Raw genomic sequence first — 22,346 nt, 5'->3', positions numbered from 1 at the left:
ATTTCATAGTTAAAGTTGAGTACATATCAGTGTTTTTATAGGAGACAGGACAGATTATTGAATTGTATTTATAAATCAGTTTTAATTTTACCAGTTAATGTGGGTCCTTTTTTTATTATTATAATACCAAAATAATTTATATCCTTCACTTACATGGATTCTTTCCTTGGGGGTATATGCACAATATTTCAAAGATAGTCATGATGTTTTCTTCTTTCCATACAATTCTCTGCTTCTTATTATAGACCTAACTGTGATTAAGTTTAGTGTGTACACTGTCTAAAAGGGAGACAGAAGTAGGTCCTATACATGATAGGAAAATGACACACGAAAACACTTTGAAACAGAAGGGAAAAAAGAGCAAGATAATATCCTACACCTAATAGATACTATAGAGACAGTGATCTCTTTTGAGTTGAGGATTATTAGCCACTAAATCATTTTTTATAAATATAGACTATTGAAAACCATGCTAGGTAACATGCATTTTTTAAAACAGGCATTTCTAATGATTCAGGTGTTAAGTACTTTGCTCTTTATCTGCTCAGGTTCCCAATAAAACTCCTACTCTGAATAACTAACTCCACTGTTAAAGTTTGGAATGTGTGGCTATATTATCATCTTTTTTCCCATTTTTTATTGTTCTAACAAGAAAAAGATTATATTTCTTGTAATTTTATTCTGAAGGAGTATTTTGACATTGACTATTGATTATTCTCCTATTCTTCAGAAAAGGATGGAAGCTAGGAATGGTGCTGCACTGGATAGTCTGAAGTTGTGCTAAACCTTATGAAATCTTTTGTACCTAAACTCTTTCATTAGATAATTAATGAGGAAGAGGCAGAAAATGTGATATCCAGAGTTTCTACCTTTTAAAAATCATAATAATCCCTTTCACTAGTTCAATTTACGTTGATTTCCTGCCTAGTCCTTCATTCTCCTTTTGTTGTACCTTGAATTCCACACAACTGCCTTGCTATGGCAACCAGCCTCATCATTAGGACAACATATTAGCCAGGTTAGTTTCTCCAACCCTATTTCATCCTAATCCCTGTAGTCAACACTGTTCAAATTCATCACATGATGTCTTAGATTCAAACAGATTGAGTTGAGAAATTGATTTCTATGCCACTGTCTATCAGCTGCACTCTCTACCATCTTTCTTGGCTGTATATTCTTAAACTGTATTGTTCCTTCAGGCTTCAGGTAAAGCTCAGATTTTATATCCCCACTTTCATTTTTTTCCTTATCTCTTTAGCCTCCAACACTAATCATAAACAATGTCATCTCCTCTATAGTTATTATTCTCTTCATCTTCTTAATGGGATTGTGAATTCCTGGAATGCAAGAAATCAGTCATTTACTGATATTCTACTCAACAGTGGAGATAATGCCTTAAATGTGGTAGGTTCTCAATCAGAATATTTTAAATTAGAAAATATATTGAAAGGCTAACGGACATGTCAGATTCATATGTACCAGTATGAACTGTGTTAGTTTTCATCCTGTATTGATGTAGTCTCTTGTTCTGAGATTTCATGAGTAATTTAGGTAATTATATTAACGTAATTTCCAAAATATATCAGCTAATTCTGGGAAAGGTTGGGGGCAGGAGGAGAAGGGGACGACAGAGAATGAGATGGCTGGATGGCATCACCGACTCTGTGGACATGAGTTTGAGTGAACTCCGGGAGTTGGTGATGGACAGGGAGGCCTGGCGTGCTGTGATTCATGGGATCGCGGAGAGTCGGACACGACTGAGCGACTGAACTGAACTGAACTGAATTCTTAAAAACTAAAGAAAGACCACTCTATCAAAAAATTAGCTTAAATTGCCCATTAGTCATTAAGAAACAGCCAAGCACTTTTAATGTAAACAAATCCTTAAAAGTTAGAAGACTTTTAATGCTGTACCATGACAGAAAGGTAACTGAAGACATTTCTGTTCTTTGAATACTACTGCTATGATTCATTTGAGTTTTAGCTTTTTTCACACATGAATGCTGAGAAAACTAATCCTACCTCTCAAAGATAGCCCATTTTTGCCACTGTTATGAAATAAATAACGCAATTTATAGTACAACAATGAGATAATTCTTCCCTTGGTAGACAGTACAAATACTTCAGACTGGTTTCTGAATGTTGTGAATTATAATTTTCTTGTGGCAGTTGCATAACAGGGTGTATTAGAATATACTGATTTTTCTTATTTAATGTGTTGACCTCTATTGGTAAAGAATATTTTAAAAAGTAAATGAATTAAATTTAGATACATGTAAAATAAAGATAAATTCTTTGTGTCTCCCAAATAAAGTGGAATATAAACTGTATTTCATATGCTTTATAGTTATTTCACATTATCATTGCAGTATGTTTGTTAGAATTAAACTTACACGACTTTTTTTTTTGTTTTTCCCTGATTCTTTTCCCCTACAATAAATATGTGAATTTTTCGGAAACGTAGAGATCATGGATGTATGTTTCTGCCAACAGATGTTTTATGTGTGTTTTCTTTAAGTCATATATTTCACTAAAGAGCAAGTTTCCAATGTAAGAGATGTGGACCTTCTCAGATAGCAGCTAATTAGCACTTAATGGATTTTTAGAAGCAGATGACTAAAATGCTTTAATTTCATCTTTCTTGAGATCTAATTGCAAATAATAGGTATTTTATTTGTTTTTAGTCCAAAAGTTCCTAATTGGTGTCAGTTTACCTTTGACAATTATGTATTTTTAAAGCCTGACTGGCTCCACTTTTATCTTCTCTCATCTTCCTTCACACTGAATTTCCAATTTCTCCATATACCCCTTTAGAGGATAGGTAGAAAAGAGAGTGATGATGATGTGGGAATGCTATCTGCAATTAACAAGTATACCCAAATTCTAGTTATTCTGCCTCCTAACCAAGACATTTAATCTCTTTGAGTCTCAACTATAATATAAAAGGCCAGATTAAGTGATATCTAATATCCCTTTCAGCAATAAAATTCTGATTCTAAATATAGTAAAGTGATACGTATTCTTTCTGGTCACTAGGCTGCTACTAAGCATTTTTACTACAGTTAGTTTCAATTAGCAATAGTCGTGCCTCAGATAAATGTCATTGGCTACAATACTGCCGCTGCGCAAAGCTGCATTTGTACTACAATTAAACTGTACATTTTTACTACAAATAAAACTGCAACAGAAAACATGTCTCAATGACTAATGGCACTCAACCCAACCACTATGATCTGATTTTTTCCTTACTGATTTACCCAGACACACACACACACACACAAACTCCATAAATCAAGATTCTCTTTGAAAGTGCCATTTATTTTAGTTAAAACCTTTCCTAAACTAGTCTTTACTAATGGTGCTTAATCTCCGTTGGCTTAAAGTAACAAACTAAAGAGTCTGTGTGTGGTGAGCATGTGGTCATGAACAAGAGGAAACCTGAATTTAAAGGGCAGAAAGCAATGGAAAATGGAAGCCAGCCGACTAACTGTTTTTCCAGCTGTTTCGCTAGTAAAAAAGTTCTAATAAAACAGATAGTATTTCTTTATAGCCTCATTAGTTTTCCCTATGTAAACTGACAAAGCAGGGCAGTGTTCCCCGCATCTAGTGTTCAGATACAGCAATCTTTTTAATTTTAAAAATGTATCTCTTTGCTCAAAAAGTGGCAACTTTCATAAAGGTGTTAAATAAAAATATACAGAAATTCTAATCACTGATAAATAAAACAATCCAAATTTCTAACATGCTCATAAAGCTATACATTAGCAAAGAATGATTAGAAAATTGTAGAGCTTAAGTTTAAACAAAAAGGGGTCTAGTAATACATGCAATTTTTTAATTACCAAGATCTAGAAAAATGAGGGCCACTAAAAAACACAGAGCAGAACACCTAAAAAATTCTCCTGTTAAATATCCAAACAGTTACCTCATTTTCTAAAATATTTCTGTAAACTGGAAAAAGGAAGGATGATTCAATTGCAGCCAGGAAATTAAAAGACGCTTACTCCTTGGAAGGAAAGTTATGACCAACCTAGATAGCATATTAAAAAGCAGAGACATTGCTTTGCCAACAAAGGTCTGTCTAGTCAAGGCTACGGTTTTTCCCGTGGTCATGTATGGATGTGAGAGTTGGACTGTGAAGAAAGCTGATCGCTGAAGAATTGATGCTTTTGAACTGTGGTGCTGGAGAAGACTCTTGAGAGTCCTTTGGACTGCAAGGAGATCCAACCAGTCCATTCTAAAGGAGATCAATCCTGGGTGTTCATTGGAAGGACTGATGCTAAAGCTGAAACTGCAATACTTTGGCCACCTGATGTGAAGAACTGACTCGCTGGAAAAGTCTCTGATGCTGGGAGGGGTTGGGGGCGGGAGGAGAAGGGGACGACAGAGAATGAGATGGCTGGATGGCATCACCAACTCGATGGACATGAGTTTGAGTGAACTCCGGGAGTTGGTGATGGACAGGGAGGCCTGGCGTGCTGTGATTCATGGGGTCGCAAAGAGTCGGAAACGACTGAGTGACTGAACTGAACTGAACTGAAAGCAAAGCTTATCCTATAAAAATCAATTATTTCAATTGCTCTCATTTGAAAAGTTTTCTTATACAATTCACCCTTAAATTAACTGATCTTTAGGCATATGATACTATTATATAAATAATTTTGTTGTGTTGTTCAGTTGCTAAGTCCCGGTGGCTCAGAGGGTAAAGCAGTCGCAGGCTACTGTCCACGGAGCTGCAAAGAGTCAGGCACAACTGAGTGACTGAGCACACACACAGTCATATACCTAATGTCAAAAACAGGTATATCTCAGTTTACCTTTTGTACAAGGATCTAAATAGAAACATATATAGGAAAGATAGAAAGGGAAACATAAAAAGTCATCTTACAACCACCTGGACCAGCCCAATAGTGAACTGGACCTCAACTGGAGTACACTAGTAGCCCTAACAGTTGAATGGATCCCTTAATGATCCTTTATCATCCCTAATAGTTGTTCCTTTAGAAGTGCCATCACTTCTGTATTGTCTACTCTAGTTTTGTCATCTTGCAACACAGCCAGCCTGCATCTTGGCTTCTTTTCCTTTTATGCCAGCTTTTATTTTGTATTAGGCTTCTTCCTGAATCAACCTCTCAAAAATGGAGATCTGATAAGACTCTGTGGTAAGGCAGCAAGGCTGGAAGAGAACATGGCCTTTGGGGAGAGATGGGGGTGAGAGAGACACAGAGTCACACAAACCCCATACGGCAGGCAGCATGGGGCTATGCAGCCATCCAGCAGCTTGCATGGCACAACTAATCCACTGGCCTATATGCTCTGAAAATAGGTAATTATCTTCCCTTCGTCTTCTAATTTCCCTTTTCAGTTCAGTTGCTCAGTCGTGTCCAACTCTTTGTAACTCATGGACTGCAGCACACCAGGCTTCCCTGTCCATCACCAACTCCTGGAGCTTACTCAATCTCAGGTCCATCAAGTTGGTGATGCCATCAAACCATCTCATCCTCTGTTGTCCCCTCCTCCTCCTGCTTCAATACTTCCCAGCATCAGGGTCTTTTCAACAGTCAATTCTGTGCATCAGGTGGCCAAAGTATAGGAGTTTCAACTTCAGCATCAGCCCTTCCAATGAATATTCAGGACTGATCTCCTTTAGAATGGACTGGTTGGATCTCCTCGAGGTACCAGGGTCTCTCAAGAGTCTTCTCCAACACCACAGTTCAAAAGCATCAATTCTTCAGTGGTCAGCTTTCTTTATAGTCCAACTCTTATATCCATACATGACTACTGAAAAAACCATAGCTTTGATTAACAGACCTTTATCAGCAAATTAATGTCTCTGCTTTCTAATATGCTGTCTAGGTTGATCATAGCTTTTCTACCAAGGAGCAAACATCTTTTAATTTCATGGCTGCAGTCACCATCCGCAATGATTTTGGAGTCCCCCAAAATAAAGTCTCTTACTGTTTCCATTGTTTCGCCATCTATTTGCCATAAAGTGATGTGTCCAGATGCCATGATCTTAGTTTTCTAAATGTTGAGTTTTAAGCCAACTTTTTCACTCTTGCACAATTCATTTTAGATCTTTACTTTTTTAACACCTACTAAAATGGAAATTTCCCTTAAGAAAATAAAGATCTAAAATGAATTAGAGGTAGATGAACTATTCGTTTTTGTTTCCTGGCTTGTGCAACAGTGTATGGGGATGCAGGGCATTGAATGGCAATATTAAACTTATGAATTTTCACCAAGATAAAAAAACAAAAAATCCATTAAAAGTCAATATTCTTTTTTGTTTGTTCTTTGAGGAATAAGGAGATATCCAGAGGGAAGGAAGGTCCTCCTTTTGGGGGGTTTGGGGGCTGCAGAAGATTTAGTGGTAAAATGGTTGCTTAGATAAGGTTTAAACCACAGTCTCCCTGCAAGAACACCAGAGAAGAAAACTGAAGGGTACGTGAAAATGAGTGGGTGTGCACTTGACAGAGTACACAGATGGAAAAGAGTGTTCAGAGGTAAAGAAGGGAGGAATGAGAATCAGGAAACGCAAAGAGAAGGAAGATAACCAGCTAAACAGTGTGAAGTTAATTAACTGACTGTAAGATTTGATACTGAGGAAAACAAAGAGTTGAATGGAAATTCAGGGTAAGAGAACAAGGTTGCTGCATTTACAGTTTAAAGATACTGAGGAAAACAAAGAGTTGAATGGAAATTCAGGGTAAGAGAACAAGGTTGCTGCATTTACAGTTTAAAGATTTATGTGCTACTTTGACTATGAATTTTTAAACTAAGATTTTTTTTAGTTTGCTGTGCAGTACCTTTACTAATTGATAGTACAGTCAGACAGTACATATATTATGCTTGAATGAATACATAATGAAACTTTATAAACTCTTCATGAACCTGGAAATTTTATTATTTTTCTTTGTAATTACAACTTAAACTGCCTTGCTAAAACTCCTGCCAACTGTCATAAAGAATAACAAGGGAGCATTTAGATACAGTTTATGTTGACCATTTCCAAAAGATTTTTCTAGATAATCTTCAAGATTAAAAAATGAAAAATATATAAACGCAAATGCTAAATGTGAAATAATTTTTGTTAAAGATGAGTAACACTGAGCTCCATGTATAAGAATAGAAACAAAGATAAAGACATCATAATAATAATAATAAAATAAAAATTTATGTACACATTGAGAATACATATGCTCCAGTCAGTGTTATTTTTGTCTGGTAATATTTAGCAAAATATCTGTTGCTCAGTCATTCAGTTGTGTCTGACTCTTTGAGATCCCATGGACTGCAGCACCAAAGGGTTCCCTGTCCTTCACAATCTCCTGGAGTTTGCTCAAACTCATGTCCATTGAGTTGATGATGCCATCCAGCCATCTCATTCTCTGTCAGTCCCTTCTCCCTCTGCCTGCAATCTTTCCCAGCATCAGGATCTTTCCCAATGAGTTGATTCTTTGCATCAGGTGGCCAAAATATTGAAGCTTCAGCTTCAACATCAGTCCTTCCAATGAATATTCAGGGTTGATTTCTTTTAGGATTGACTGGTTTGATCTCCTTGCTGTCCAAGGGACTCTCAAGAGTCTTCTCCCTCTCCACAATTTAAAGGCATCAATTCTTTGGCAATCAGCCTCCTTTATAGTCCAACTCTCATATCCGTACATGATTACTGGAAAAACCACAGTTTCGCTATACATACCTTTGTCGACAAAATGATGTCTCTGCCTTTTAATACACTGTTTAGGTTCGTCACAGCTTTTCTTCCAAGGAGCAAGTGTCTTTTAATTTCATGGCTGCAGTCACCATCTGCAGTGATTTTGGAGCCCAAGAAAATAAAGTTCTCTCACTGTTTCCATTGTTTCCCCATTTATTTCCCATGAGGTGATGGGACCAGATGCCATGATCTTAATTGTTTGAATGCTGAGTTTTAAGCCAATTTTTTCACTCTCCTCTTTCACCTTCATCAGGAGGCTCTTAAGTTCCTCTTTGCTTTCTGCCATAAGGGTGGTGTCATCTGTGTATCTGAGGATATTGATATTTTTCCTGGTAATCTTGATTCCAGCTTGTGCTTCATCCAGCTCGGCATTTCACATGATGTAGTCTGCATATAAGTTAAATAAGCAGGGTGACAATATACAGCCTTGATGTACTCCTTTCTCAATTTTGAACCAGTCCGTTGTTCCATGTCTAGTTTTAACTGTTGCTTCTTGACATGCATACAGGTTTCTCAGGAGGCAGGTAAGGTGGGCCGATATCTCCATCTCTTTAAGAATTTTTATACAGTTTGTTGTGATCCAAAATCATATCACTCTTGCAGCTCACAGTTCAGTACATCATTCAGTTGTGTCTGACTCTTTGAAACACCATGGACTGCAGCATGCTAGGCTTCCCTGTCTATCCTGAACCCCTGGAACCCACTCAGACTCATGTTTATCGAGTCAGTGATACCATCAAGCCATCTCATCCTCTGTCGTCCCCTTCTCCTCCTCCCTTCAATCTTTGCCAGCATCAGGGTCTTTTCTAATGAGTCAGTTCTTTGCGTCAGGTGGCCAAAGTATTGGAGTTTCAGCTTCACCATCAGTCTTTCCAATGAATATTCAGGACTGATTTCCTTTAGGATTGACTGGTTTGATCTCCTTGAAGTCCAAGGGACTCTCAAAAACCATAAGCTTTGACTAGATGGGCCTTTGTCGGTAAAGTAATGTCTCTGCTTTTTAATATGCTGTCTAGGTTTGTTACAGCTTTTCTTCCAAGGAGCCATTGTCTTTTAATTTCATGGCTGCAGTCACCCTCTGCAGTGCTTTTGGAGCCCCCCAAAATAAAGTCTCTTACTGTTTCCATTGTTTTCCCATCTATCTGCCACAAAGTGATGGGACCAGATGCCATAATCTTTGTTTTTTGAATGTTGTGTTTTAAGCCAATTTTTTCACTGTCCTCTTTCACTTTCATCAAGAGGCTCTTTAGTTCCCTTTTGCTTTCTGCCATTAGAGTGGTGTCATCTGCATATCTGAGGTTACTGATCGTTCTCCTGGCAATCTTGATTCCAGTTTGTGCATCATTCAGCCTGGCATTTCATAGGATGTACTCTGCATATAAGTTAAATAAGCAGGGTGACAATATACAGTCTTAGAAACTCCTTTTCCAATCTGGAACGAATCTGTTGTTCCATGTCCAGTTCTAACTGTTCCGTCTTGACCTGCATATAGATTTCTCAGGAGGCTGGTAAGGTGGTCTGGTATTCCCATCTGTTTAAGGATTTTTCACAGCTTGTTGTGATCCACACAGTCAAAGGCTTTGCCTAGTCAATAGAGCAGAAGTATATGTTTTTCTGAAATTCCCTTGCTTTTTCTGTGACCCATAGATGTTTGCAATGTGATCTCTGGTTCCGCTGCCTATTCTAAATCCAGCTTGAGCATGTGGAAGTTCTGAGTTCACATACCATTGAAGTCTAGCTTGGAGAATTTTGAACATTAATTTGCTAGCCTGTGAGATGAGTGCAATTGTGTGGTAGTTTGAACATTCGTTGGGATTGAAATGAAAACTGACCATTTCAAGTCCTGTGGCCACTGCTGAGTTTTCCAAATACCTGGCATATTGAGTGCTGCACTTAAACAGCATCATCTTTCAGGATGTGAAATAGTTCAACTGGAATTCCATCACCTCCACTAGTTTTGTTCATAGTAATGCTTCTTGAGGTCCACTTGACTTCACATTCCAGGATGTCTGGCTCCAGGTGAGTGATCATACCATTGTGGTTATCTGGGTCATTAAGATCTTTTTTGTATAGTTCTTCTGTGTATTCGTCACACCTGTTCTTAATATTCTTTGCTTCTGTCAGGTCCATACCATTTCTGTCCTTTCTTGTGCCCTCTTTGCATGACATTTTCCCATGGTATCTCTAATTTTCTTGAGGACATCCCTAGTCTTTCCCATTCTATTGTTTTCCTTAAACAATATGAAAAGTATGTACATGATGGCAGAGTAGAAGGATGTGCACTAATGTTTTCCTGCAAGAACTCCAAAATTGCTACTTGCTGCTGAACACCCATCAACGGGGGAATGTTGAATCCCACCAAAAAAAGATATGTTACATCCAAGAGCAAAGGAGAAACCTCAACAAAATTGTAGCAAGGACGAAATCTCATTTATAATCAAACCCCATACCTGCCAGAGATGCTCAGAAGACACTCAAACAAAACCTTGTGTCCACCAGGTCCCAGAGACCACACAGAGACTGAGCCCTGCCTTTGAGTGTTTGAGTGTCTCCTCCAGAGGCATGGCTCAGCAGTGTCTTGCCACAGGGACACTGCCTCTGGCTGCAGCAGACCTGGGACATGTGGCCTGTGGCATAAGCCCTCTTGGAGGAGGTTGCCATTAGCCCCACCATACAGTCCCTGAGCAGAAAACCCACAAACCGCAGAACAATTATACCAAAGAAGTTCTTGCACTGTTAAGAAAGTTTTAGGATTCACAACAGATTTCCCAACCTGGGGATCTGGCAAAGGGACTGAGAACCCTCAGGAAATTTGACTTTGGAGGCAAGTGGGATTTGATTATAGAACTTCCACAGGACTGGGGAAACAGAGTCTAGGAGGGCACAAACAAAAGCGTGTGCTCACCAGGATCCAGGAAAAAAGAGCAGTGTTCTCATAAGAGACTGAGCCAGACTTGCCTGTGAAGCAGAAGCTTGGGTCAGCAGAGGCCTGCTGCAGGGTCAGGGGCACTGAACACAACACTGTGGGCATAAGTCCTTCTGAAGGAGGTTTTCTTTACCTTCATTACCCCATCATCATTTGGCTTCAGGCCAAATAACAGGGAGGGAACACAGCACCACCCATCAACAGAAAATTTGATTGAAAATTTACTGAGCATGGCCCCGCCCATCAGAACAAGACCCAGATTCCAGAGTCAGTCTCTCCCATCAGGAAGCTTCCATAGGTCTCTTATCCTTATCCACCAGAGGGTAGACAGAATGAAAACCATAATCACAGAAAACTAACCAAACTGATCACATGGATCACATTATCTAACTCACTGAAACTATGAGCCATGCCATTTAGGGCCACCCAAGATGGACAAGTCATGGTGGAGAGTTCTGAGAAAATGTGGTCCACTGGAGAAGGGAATGGCAAACCACTTCAGTATTCTTGCCTTGAGAACCCCATGAACAGTATGAAAAGGCAAAAAGATGCTGCACAGACATTGTTCAAATGGCTCAAAAATAAATTGTGAAACATTGAACTATTACATCTTATTTCATAACAGTGCACTAAACACTTCTGGCATAATTGGGTGGTAGAAATGAGTCATAGTTTTGCCTGCTGAAGAGGGTGGTACAAAGAATTACCACACTTCACTTTGGTGGATGAACTCCAGAAATGAATTAAGGACCTGCTCTTATAAGACAGTGAAGCAATTTTTCCAACTGTCATTAGAATTAAATGATAATTTAACAACAATATTCCAAAGCCAACAAAAAAACCAAAATACTCCAGGAAAAATTAAAAACTACCTTTGAGTACATGACCCCACGATATATCAATGTGGCTATTTTAGTATTTTACAGAAGTAATTTCCACTTAGCAAAGTGATTTTTCATAACTTTCAGAGAAATACAGTTGGGAAACCTGCATTTTGATGCACATGGAGTTTTATTCTTACAGATGTTAATATTTATTCCTGGAAATATTTTAAGTATTTATTTCTTACTTGTCAGTTCCCACTTACTTTGCTTTGCCTACCTACTTTGCAAGAACTGCCATGAAGTCCTAAATAATAGGAGCACACTAAATCTAATTCTTTCAAAAGCAAGATACATATCTTTCCATTAAAGATCAATCAGTAAAGTTATAGGTGGAAGCATGGAAAGAACGACATCTTAGCTTAATGTGACTAGAATTCTAAAAACCCACACTGTCCTAGAATGTAATTTGTTGTTTCATTTAATAAGATAGCTGCCCCTTTTTTTTTTTTTCTTTCTTTCCTAAACTGCATCCAATGAGCAAAACATGTTTCCTGAACTTGCCCATTTGAGGTATGCTGTACATTTTAAGGTGCTGAACTTACAGTGTCCAAAAAGAGAGTATTTCTCTATTTCACCTTTAATGAAAGACATCATATTGGTAAGCAAACATATACTACAAAGCTCCTGACAATGGTCAAGTAAATTTTTAAACCCATGTCATTTTAATAAGAACAGGAAAACCTGACATGCCCTTCACACCCAATACTGACATTTTCAAAGATCTAAAGTTCTCAGCTTGTGTTCTGTTTACTCTTGACTTGCCCATAACATTGTTTAGTTTATTTCTACCATAATAACTTTGTATTGAAGGTTAAAGCATATTAAGAATGTACTCTTTGAATTACTGGCAACTTATAATCCTGAAACATAAAGTTGGAAAGGGTATTATCCACTACTTTTGTTTGCTGACCTACTTCTGCTCACTTCCAGTTCTCTAAAACTGCTAATGCAGACATCATTTACTCTTTTACTTTTAAGAATTAATTAAACATCTACTATACATCATTGGAGAAGGCAATGGCAAGCCATTCCAGTACTCTTGCCTAGAAAATCCCATGGATGGAGGAGCCTGGTAGGCTGCAGTCCGTGGGGTCGCTAAGGGTCGGACACGAATGAGCGACTTCACTTTCACTTTTCACTTTCACACATTGGAGAAGGAAATGGCAACCCACTCCAGTGTTCTTGCCTGGAGAATCCCAGGGATGGGGGAGCCTGGTGGGCTTCCGTCTATGGGGTCACACAGAGTCGGACACGACTGAAGGGACTTAGCAGCAGCAGCAGCAGCATACATCATTAGGAGAGAAGGCAATGACAACCCACTCCGGTACTCTTGCCTGGAAAATCCCATGGACAGAGGAGCCTGGTAGGCTGTAGTCCACGGGGTCGCTAAGAGTCGGACACGACTGAGTGACTTCACTTTCACTTTTCACGCATTGGAGGAGGAAATGGCAACCCACTCCAGTGTTCTTGCCTGGAGAATCCCAGGGACGGGGGAGCCTGGTGGGCTGCCGTCTATGGGGTCGCACAGAGTCAGACACGACTGAAGCGACTTAGCAGCAGCAGCATAGATCATTAGAGAGACTGGAAAAAGAATGATACACAGAAAAAGATCAGGACCTGTTCCCATTGCCATAGGTGATTTTTTTTTCTGAGAAGAAACCCTCCCTATCTTCCACTCCCATTCTGCCTACAACTACCATTATAGATGGCCTCTTTGCCTTAGAGAATCTGCTATCCCACATTTAGACACAAATGCGTACAAATGAAATTGTGTGTGAAACAGTACAGATCTTTACTGAATTCTCTTGGCATCAGGCTGTAGGTTAGACCATAACCTAAATCAAGACTAGCTTAGACTTTCAAGAATCTCGTTGAGATGTTCAGTTCAGTTCAGTTCAGTTCAGTCGCTCAGTCGTGTCCGACTCTTTGCGACCCCATGAATCACAGCACGCCAGGCCTCCCTGTCCATCACCAACTCCCGGAGTTCACTCAAACTCATGTCCATCGAGTCAGTGATGCCATCCAGCCATCTCATTCTCTGTCGTCCCCTTCTCCTCCCACCCCCAATTTTTCCCAGCATCAGAGTCTTTTCCAGTGAGTCAACTCTTCACATGAGGTGGCCAAAGTAATGGAGTTTCAGCCTTAGCATTAGTCCCTCCAATGAATACCCAGGATTGATCTCCTTAAGAATGAACTGGTTGGCTCTCCTTGCAGTCCAAGGGACTCTCAAGAGTCTTCTCCAGCACCACAGTTCAAAAGCATCAATTCTTCGGCGATCAGCTTTCTTCACAGTCCAGCTCTCACATCCATACATGACCACTGGAAAAACCATAGCCTTGACTAGACGGACCTTTGTCGGCAAAGTAACGTCTCTGATTTTTAATATACTGACTAGGTTGGTTATAACTTTCCTTCCAAGGAGTAAGCGTCTTTTAATTTCATGGCTGCAATCAGCATCCGCAGCGATTTTGGAGCCCCAGAAAATAAAGTCTGACACTGCTTCCACTGTTTCCCCATCTATTTCCCATTGAGATGTTACTACATTTCAAAGTATAAAAGAAATAGAAAATAGAACATAGTTTTCTAAGTCATGACTTTGACATGACTTTCACATCTTACACAGAAGTAAGTGAAGGGCATCTGCTCCCTCAGTAGGTGGTGAACACTCAAGCAGCACTGTGGCTACACTAATGATGATTTCTCTGGCGATGAAAATCTCCATTGTCGAGTAAAGTGACCATATTTCAATGTTTAGCAAAGACTATTTTGGAAACCATTAGAGCAATAGTCTGAATAGAATTATCTTTTATCATTAAAAGCTCCTTGGAGATTACACATTCTCTAATAGAAACTGAATTTTGGGGGATTTGGAGGCAGTGCTCTCTAAACATGACTGCAGATCGGAACCACCTGGAGTAGTTTAAAGACAATAGTGGCTACACCCCATCCCTAGAGATACTGACTTAATTGGTCTGGGTGTGGCCTTGGAATCAGAATTTTAAAGCTCCCAGGTGACTCGAATGTGTAGCCAACATGGAGAATCACTGTCACAAATTCTTGGGTTTAACTTAGTCTTTTCAAACACCTAGATTTATAGTTTTTTTTTCCTGGTCTAATTTCTTCTGTCTTGTAGTTCTTATGATGAGATGGCAAACTGCTGATGGAAATGAAAGCTCAGAGAAAGGAACTTCTGATCTCTAACGTGGGATTCATTTTTGTGCATAGCAGAAGATATTTGTGAAGAGCTATTTAGTTTGAATCTATTTAGTTAGATGATTAAGACAGGCTGCTTCACGTCTTTATTCCATCCTTCAAATATGGCCAACATTGTGTGTATGTGTGTGAGGAAGGGAGAGAGGGAGAGAGAGAGATCAAATAAGAGAATGAGGGATATCTGGAAACTGAGAAATGAAGAAGACTGAAATAGTCCCCTACCCCTACCCTCTCTATAGAGAGTCTAGGGGATTTTTAAATGCCCTGGGCATTTGAGGACAGTTTGGCAAATTGGTGCTAATCTATTTGTCAGTTTATCACTCATAATGATTCTACATTGCACAGGCACTGCTGGAGATTTGGAGGTGAATAACAAGACAAAACAAAGCCTAACAAAGTGTTTCCTACCAGAGCCTTAGAGAACCTTGGTGAAGTGCAATAACCTCTTCCTTTGCATTCCAACTGAACTCCCCCTCAATCCAGTTTATAACCATGATAAAACTGTAACCCTGCTTGCAGAATGATTAATGACCACAACGGGTTTAAAGCCAATTTTCAAAACCAATTTAAACATAATGTTTTTATTTCAAAACTGGCATCTTCTATCAGTTGTTTGTGCCTCTTTTGTGGCACACATTAGGTAGCACCTGGGGTAATATTTATGTAGTTGGATTATCTTGTTGACTAAAACACGTAGTCAGTGAGGACAGGATTTGTGCCATACTTCTCTTTGTACCTATATATGTAGCAATCACACAGTACAAGGTAGGTTCTCTAAAATATTCATGGAATTCAATGAAGTTCTTCGGGTCTCTTTAAAAAACTGAACAATGTATTTAGTGGAAGCTCTCCAAAGTAGGGTGGATGAGTGGGGACTAAAGAGGTAAGAGACAGGTGGATATAACATTCTTTATAAAGCCTGAAAGCTATTTTCTTACATTGACTCATAATTTGCCAACAATCAATTCTAACCAGATTTTCAAGCTTCTAGTTTAAGGTGAACATAATGTATGCTGTTGGAACTTAATAAATACTTACATATCTTGAAAAATATCCATGCTTTATTATTCATGGACCTCAGCAAACTTATCTTCAGTTATTGAAATTCTAGTTTTCTTTCTCTTAACCCAGAAGCAATTTTAGAAAAGACTTTAAAATTCTGCTAGAGCATCAGATATTTATTGTAAAATTTGGAAACCAAAGATGGGATTGCTTTAAAAGTAATTTCATCTAAGTGTCTATGGCTCTAAGTTTTATTTCCAAAGCACATATGAATGATGCATCTTAACTCCAGGCCATCTTTAACTCAATTCCTGCTACATGTTCCATCAGGACATTGGCTCTGAGGCTTTCACCATTCTGTGAATAAGTCCAAGCTAAGCTTCATGATCTTTTCTTAATTCAATTAAAAAAGGAAAAAACCAAGAAGGAATGTGAGGAAAAAATTAGAAAATTTCTAATGTAATATCTGAAATGTCTATGCATAACTATAAGTATAGAAAAGTTTCAAATAAGTATCAAAAAAGTAGAAATATATAAGATGAAATAAATCAATGAAGATCATTATAAAATATCTATAAAGACAAACTGCTGAAAATAAGCACATTACAAAAGGGACATAGATATTACAGACATGATAAAAAGAGAGATAGTCATTTCCTTCCACCTGAAGTCACAATATTTTATTATCTGTAGCAAACCAATATGTGATTTTTTGTCCTTCAACAAAATAGAACCTATTGAATGTTCTTTTCCTCCCATAATAGAAAATTGCTTATACCACTGTAGTGAATATAATTAAATGAATAACCAAGGTATATAGCATAAAGATCTATGCTAGATATAAGAGTAAAAATATAACTTTCTGGAACATAGGCATTATCAGATTCTCCTGGAAAAATATGTATAATTAGATTTTCACACAAAGGTTTTAAAAATCCAGTCATATCAGCAGGTTTTGAGTACTAATGGAAAATGGAATTGATGCAATTATTTTGAACAGTGGCAGGAAGCATGGCTTTTAGGAGAATCAGCTTAAAGGAAAAAAAATCCCAATTGCATGTGCATTAAAGCTGTCAAGACTCTAAGCTAAAGATCTGCTCTCTGTGCCAGCTAAACCCCTACCCGCCTCCGGAAAGTAACTTTCTGAAGCCTTGCCAAACCCTTTGCTTGAAAATAACATCCTAATTGGTTTCTTCTAATAAAATTCAAAATGCTCTTTTGGTGATGATAATACCTTCATTGTTTTATTCCAGCTTAATGTTCTGGTCTCCTGGAATGTTCTGAGTATTACCATTCAGGGGAAAGAAAAAAAAATTCCATGAATGTGAATTTATAGAGTGACAGTCTGGCTGGATGGACCAACAAAAGTTAGAAACTTCTGATGCCAGAAAAACTGCCTCTAAAAGCTATGGCTCTATTTAAACCTTTAAGACTTGTAAATAACAGCAATGAGATTCAATCTTTTCCCATTGTCTACATCATTATTACACAACAACATTTAGATATGAATACAGAATCAGTTTGATAATTTTTAGAAAAAGCTTAAGGTTCTTATTGACAACGGACACAATTAATTATCCAGAGAATCTTTCTAATCAAGAGACCATTTAAGGCATGAGGTCTGTCTTTGCTTGAATTATGACAACTGGTGTATATTTAGGGCTTCCCTAGTGGCTTAGCTGGTAAAGAATCCACTTGCATTGCGGGAGACCTGGGTTCGATCCCTGGATTGAAAAGATCCCCTGGTGAAGGGAATGGTTACCCACTCCAGTATTCTGGTCTGGAGAATTCATGAGCTGTGTATTTAAGAGGCTGGTAAACTTATAAAAAGTGCTTTGAAATATTCACCACATCATATTATCAAAACTTCTGCATGTCTTGTCATCATCTCCAGTTTATTTTATATAAATAAATATTTATATATATATATATAAATGTTATATAAATAAACATAAAATATTTAAAATTCAGTCCACTGAATGATTTGATACATATAGATATAACTCTTAATTCCATTATGAAACTCAATGGAAATGCTTTTTTTAAAGCCAACTTTATAATCACTTCATTAAAAAAAGGGGTCTTGTGTTAAGAATTACAGTTCTGTAGAATTGTAATAGTCTCTACCATTTAAAACAAAGTGTGGCCACATACACCACTTCTACCTGCCCCAAATAAGCAAGGAAAGGACTATTAGGATGTTCTGTTCCCCTTACTCCCAGTTTCTAATTATGTTAGTGTTTTAAAAGCTTCAGATCCTTGTATTCATCATAAAATTTCAGTAATGAATGAAGCCCAAGCTTGGTGCACTTCACATTTGTTTGTATAAAGCTATGTTTATTTAGAAAAGAAAAAAAAAAGGATTTTCTAATCTGAATTTTGCTAAGATTTTAGAAAGAGAAGCTCATAATGAAAGATTATGTTTCATATGCTATAATTGGGACTCTGCTAAGTCCTTGGTAATTGATGCTAACTATAGTTAACACTAGCAACTTTGGTTGGAAGACTTAAATTGCTGTAAAAGCAGCAAAGGTTGTAAACAAATTTAGGTATTTATTTTATAGTTACTTTACATATTATTTTTGTTCCATTCACTCCCTTTAAGTTCCTGTTATCTATGCTAAGGACAGATTACTTTGTTCTGGCAGCAGGTCATTTTGTTCCCACCATTACTAGCCGTCAGTAATGGGAGGGAGGAAATGCTCAAATACATAAGCCACCGATTTATTGTCCTGGTCTTCAGGCCAACTGTACTAGCTATTACTGTATAACTGTTACATTAATATTTAGAGTACTAAATTGCCAAGCTGATTATCTGATTATTAAATGACAAATTTGTGGTAATCACAACTTTAAAAGAAGAAAACATGTAAGTAATGCATAATAAAAATGGCATCAGGAATACAACTCTTTCTGTTGTTACGTCTCAGTTTTTGTTATATGCACTTAGAATGCACATTTAGGAAAGACTGAAACAGTATTGAAATATAATTGACCTGTGAAAGTGAAAGTTGTTCAGTTGTGTGCCACTCTCTGCAACCCCAGGGACTGTGCAGCCCATGGGATTCTCCAGGCCAGAATACTGGACTGGGTAGCCATTCCCTTCTCCAGAGGATCTTCCCAACCCAGGGACTGAACCCAGGTCTCCCACACTGAAGGCAGAGTCTTTACCAGCTGAGCCACGAGGGAAGCCCAAGAATACTCTAGTGGGTAGTCTATCCCTTCTCCAGGGAAATCTCCCCAACTCAGTAATCAAACAGGGGTCTCCTGCATTGCAGGCAATTCTTTACCAGCTGAGGTACCAGGAAAGCCCCTAATTAGACACTTACCCACAGAGTATGTATATGTATGTGCTCAGTCATTCAGTTGTGTCTGACTCTTTGAGACCCCACGGACTGTAGCCTGCAGGCTTCTCTGAAAATGCTTCTTCATGGCATTTTCCAGACAACAATACTGGAGTGGGTTGCCATTTCCTTCTCCAGGGGATCTTCCTGACCCAGGGATTGAACCATGCTCCTGTATCTTCTGCATCATAGGCCGATTCTTTACCGCTTGACCACCGGGGAAGCATATGTGTATACATGACTGTGTATGTAAAGACTGTGCATTTATCTTAGCTCAGATATATATCCCCTCTCCATAAATAATTTATCTTTAGAAAGTAAAATGCCGGATTTCGTGGTAGTCCAGTGGTTAAGAATCTGCCTGCCAATGCGGGGGACATGGATTCGATGCTGGAAGGGAAGATTCCACGTGCCGTCAGGGCAAATGAGCTCCAGTCCACAACTACTGAAGCCCTTGTCTTAGAGCCCATGCTCCTCCAGGAGACTTCTCCAAGTTACTACCACAAGGAGAAGTCTGCGCGTCACTGGGAAGAGGAGCCCCACCTCGCCACAACTAAAGAAAGCCTGTGTGCAACAAAGACACAGTGCTGCCAACAAAATTAATTAATTAAAATTTTTTACAAAAGAAAAAGAAAGTGAAAGGCTATAACAAGGGAATAGGAAGTTTTTCAAGAAAGAATTTAACATTCGTTTCTTTAATACTATTACTCCTAAAGGGATTTATGATTTTCTTTTTGCATGATCAGCAGTCTGATCCTCGTCTTAGAAGAAATAGCAATTACCTTCTGCAAAATTATATTGCTTTGACTCCTTTGGTCTATCAATTCTGTATTGGCTAGAGACTTGACATTAGTTATTACACTATATATATGATTAAATATAAGCAATCATATTCAAAGTCTTGTACCTGCTAATTTTTTATAAGAAAATAGTTTCAGTAAAGTAGTAATTTAGGAATTAATTACGTAGAATATTTTACATTTCTAATATCAAGAACGTTAAGTGCTAGAAAACATTAAAGTTGAGAAAGGCAAGAATATTTGGCACTTTCATTGGCATCACTTCAAATCAGATCTTAAGATTATTTAAATTATTGCTTCCTTCTAAGATAATACATAGAATACTCTCTTCTAGGGATTGACAAAGGAGAAAATGTAATCCTGATGTACACAGCACAGCAAGTGAAACTCCTGACTACAACAGCAGTAATCAGAAAAGGCAAGACAAAGAATGCTCATTAACTTACATAAATTAGACATAAAAATATGAAATTTTAGTATTTATGTATTGTCTCAATCTTTTCAAAGAAAATTTAGAGACATTTCTGATATACTATTCAATATATTTGCAACCTGACATATAATAATCCATAAATTATTGCTGTAGCCCAGCAGGCTCTTCTGTCCATGGGACATTCCAGGCAAGAATCCTACAGTGGGTTGCCATTTCCCTCTCCAGGGGACCTTTCTGACCCAGGGATTATTGAACCCGCGTCTCTTGCGTCTCTTGCATTGGCAGGCAGATTGTTTACCACTGAAACACCTGGGAAACTCCAAATTATTGCTACAAATCAGTAATTAATTTAAGGTAAGTTAAAGCTACAGTGTTGTGTATAACCTGGGAAAGCAAACAGCAGGAGACACATTTGCTAATATTCAAATTAATGGCCTGGCATTTCTTCAGATTTTGTAATATGCATTTGCAGAATGTCTCTGATTCTCTACATAATTAATTTTCTTCTTCCTATACCATTTCCCTCTTCCCGTCTTGTCTCTGCTACCAACAAGCTGTAGGTCCTTAGCCAAGACATACAGTCCCTCAGGGACTTCATGCCCACCCGTTTCCTAGGAATTCTGCAATAAATGAGATAACATGTGGAACTTCTCTGAAAAGTTAAAAAGCACCCTGTAGAAGTAACATATTACTACTGAGTGCCCAAAGGCAGTTCATTCTTACTAAACAAGGAGGGAAGGTTGAAATGATTGTTTCTGAGCATGCACCTTGGAAATGCAGTATGTACTTGCCATCTTTTACAGCTCAGCACATTGTTTCATAGTTAGTGCTGCCCTAAAATAGCACATGGCTCAGCACTGAGCTCTGCCTTTTATGTGCCCTTCTTGCCAACTCATACTCTGCCTTAGAAAATGTCTAACCTTTCTGTTCCTTGCTTTAACTTTGTTTTCATTAACAACAGAGGTTCTAAGTAACTCACAAATGAAAATGTAAAAGGCAAAAAAAGAGTACTGGAATTTGCCCAAAGTTTGCAGCTCTCTTTCTCAATACTTTTATTTTTGACAGTAATGGAACTAAATGAAGATTACTGGATTTTTTTCTACCTCATTATATAAAAGATATTTGGGAAAAGAAAACATTGAACGTCTCTCACTGCTATAGTCACTTGACACTGTAATGGTATTCATAAAAAAAGAACACATGATTTTTTTTTTCTTTAAAAGAAAATATAGGCTATATTGAACTTATGTAGACACACCCTGATAAACCTGTATAGTGAGATGAGGAGTGAATAATTAGTTTTTCTATCATTTCTGAGTTCAGTCTTAACTTTCAGAGCCACAAAAGGAAACCTCAGCTATAGCAACAACAAACTTTTTCCAGAGGGGTAATTCCCTCATTGTCACCTTGATGAATCTGAAATTGAAGAGGGAATTAGGAATGGTGTAGAGAATGAGTTTTATATCCATTATGTTCATGAAGGTTTGCTGTTTCAAGAGGAAAGCAAAAATATACTGACCCCTTTACTGTAATAAAGGGAGTTATGTGTGACTTCCTCAGAAAATGTTTTTTTCTTTTCATTGTGATTTTTTTGTGGAGCTTAAAACTAATTCTAGCAGTATCTCCAGAAATGGTTCCACACTCTGATTGCTCATGCTTTATCATGTTCCTTTCTATTCCTGTGACCTTAGGCAAGTTACTTTCTCTGTACCTATTTTATAAGGATAAAAATAGTCCCTATTCACAGTGTTGTTAGAGAATTAAATAACATGAAGTGTATATATAGTGCCTGTCAAAAAAGGCAATATTAATGTTAGTGATTACTATTATAATGAATAAATTATCAAAGTATTTTAGAAACACAGAAGGCAAAATGGTAGCATACATCTATGAAGGATGGAAAAATGCATATATTTAGTTCTAGGTATAATCATCTAAATCAAAACTGCAGAGAAAGTCTATGTAACATACACCATTATTCACTCTTGTGAAGAACATATTCACATATTTGATCAACATGAAAAAAA

General features: G+C 37.9%; 1 protein-coding gene and 1 pseudogene across 1 annotated transcript in view; both read right to left on the bottom strand.

Moving 5' to 3' along the window:
• SEMA3C (semaphorin 3C) overlaps nt 1-22,346 on the bottom strand; it is a 226,621-nt gene that overhangs the window by 186,879 nt on the left and 17,396 nt on the right. The gene's annotated exons all lie outside the window — the stretch shown is intronic.
• LOC129552874 (U4 spliceosomal RNA) lies at nt 3,058-3,133 on the bottom strand (annotated as a pseudogene).

The sequence above is a fragment of the Moschus berezovskii genome, chromosome 3 (assembly GCF_049115385.1).
Source record: "Moschus berezovskii isolate FMDL1 chromosome 3, NW_MosBer_1.0, whole genome shotgun sequence".
NCBI lineage: Eukaryota > Metazoa > Chordata > Mammalia > Artiodactyla > Moschidae > Moschus > Moschus berezovskii.
Note: the sequence above shows the minus strand (reverse complement) of the source record. Positions and strands in the feature narration are given on the sequence as shown.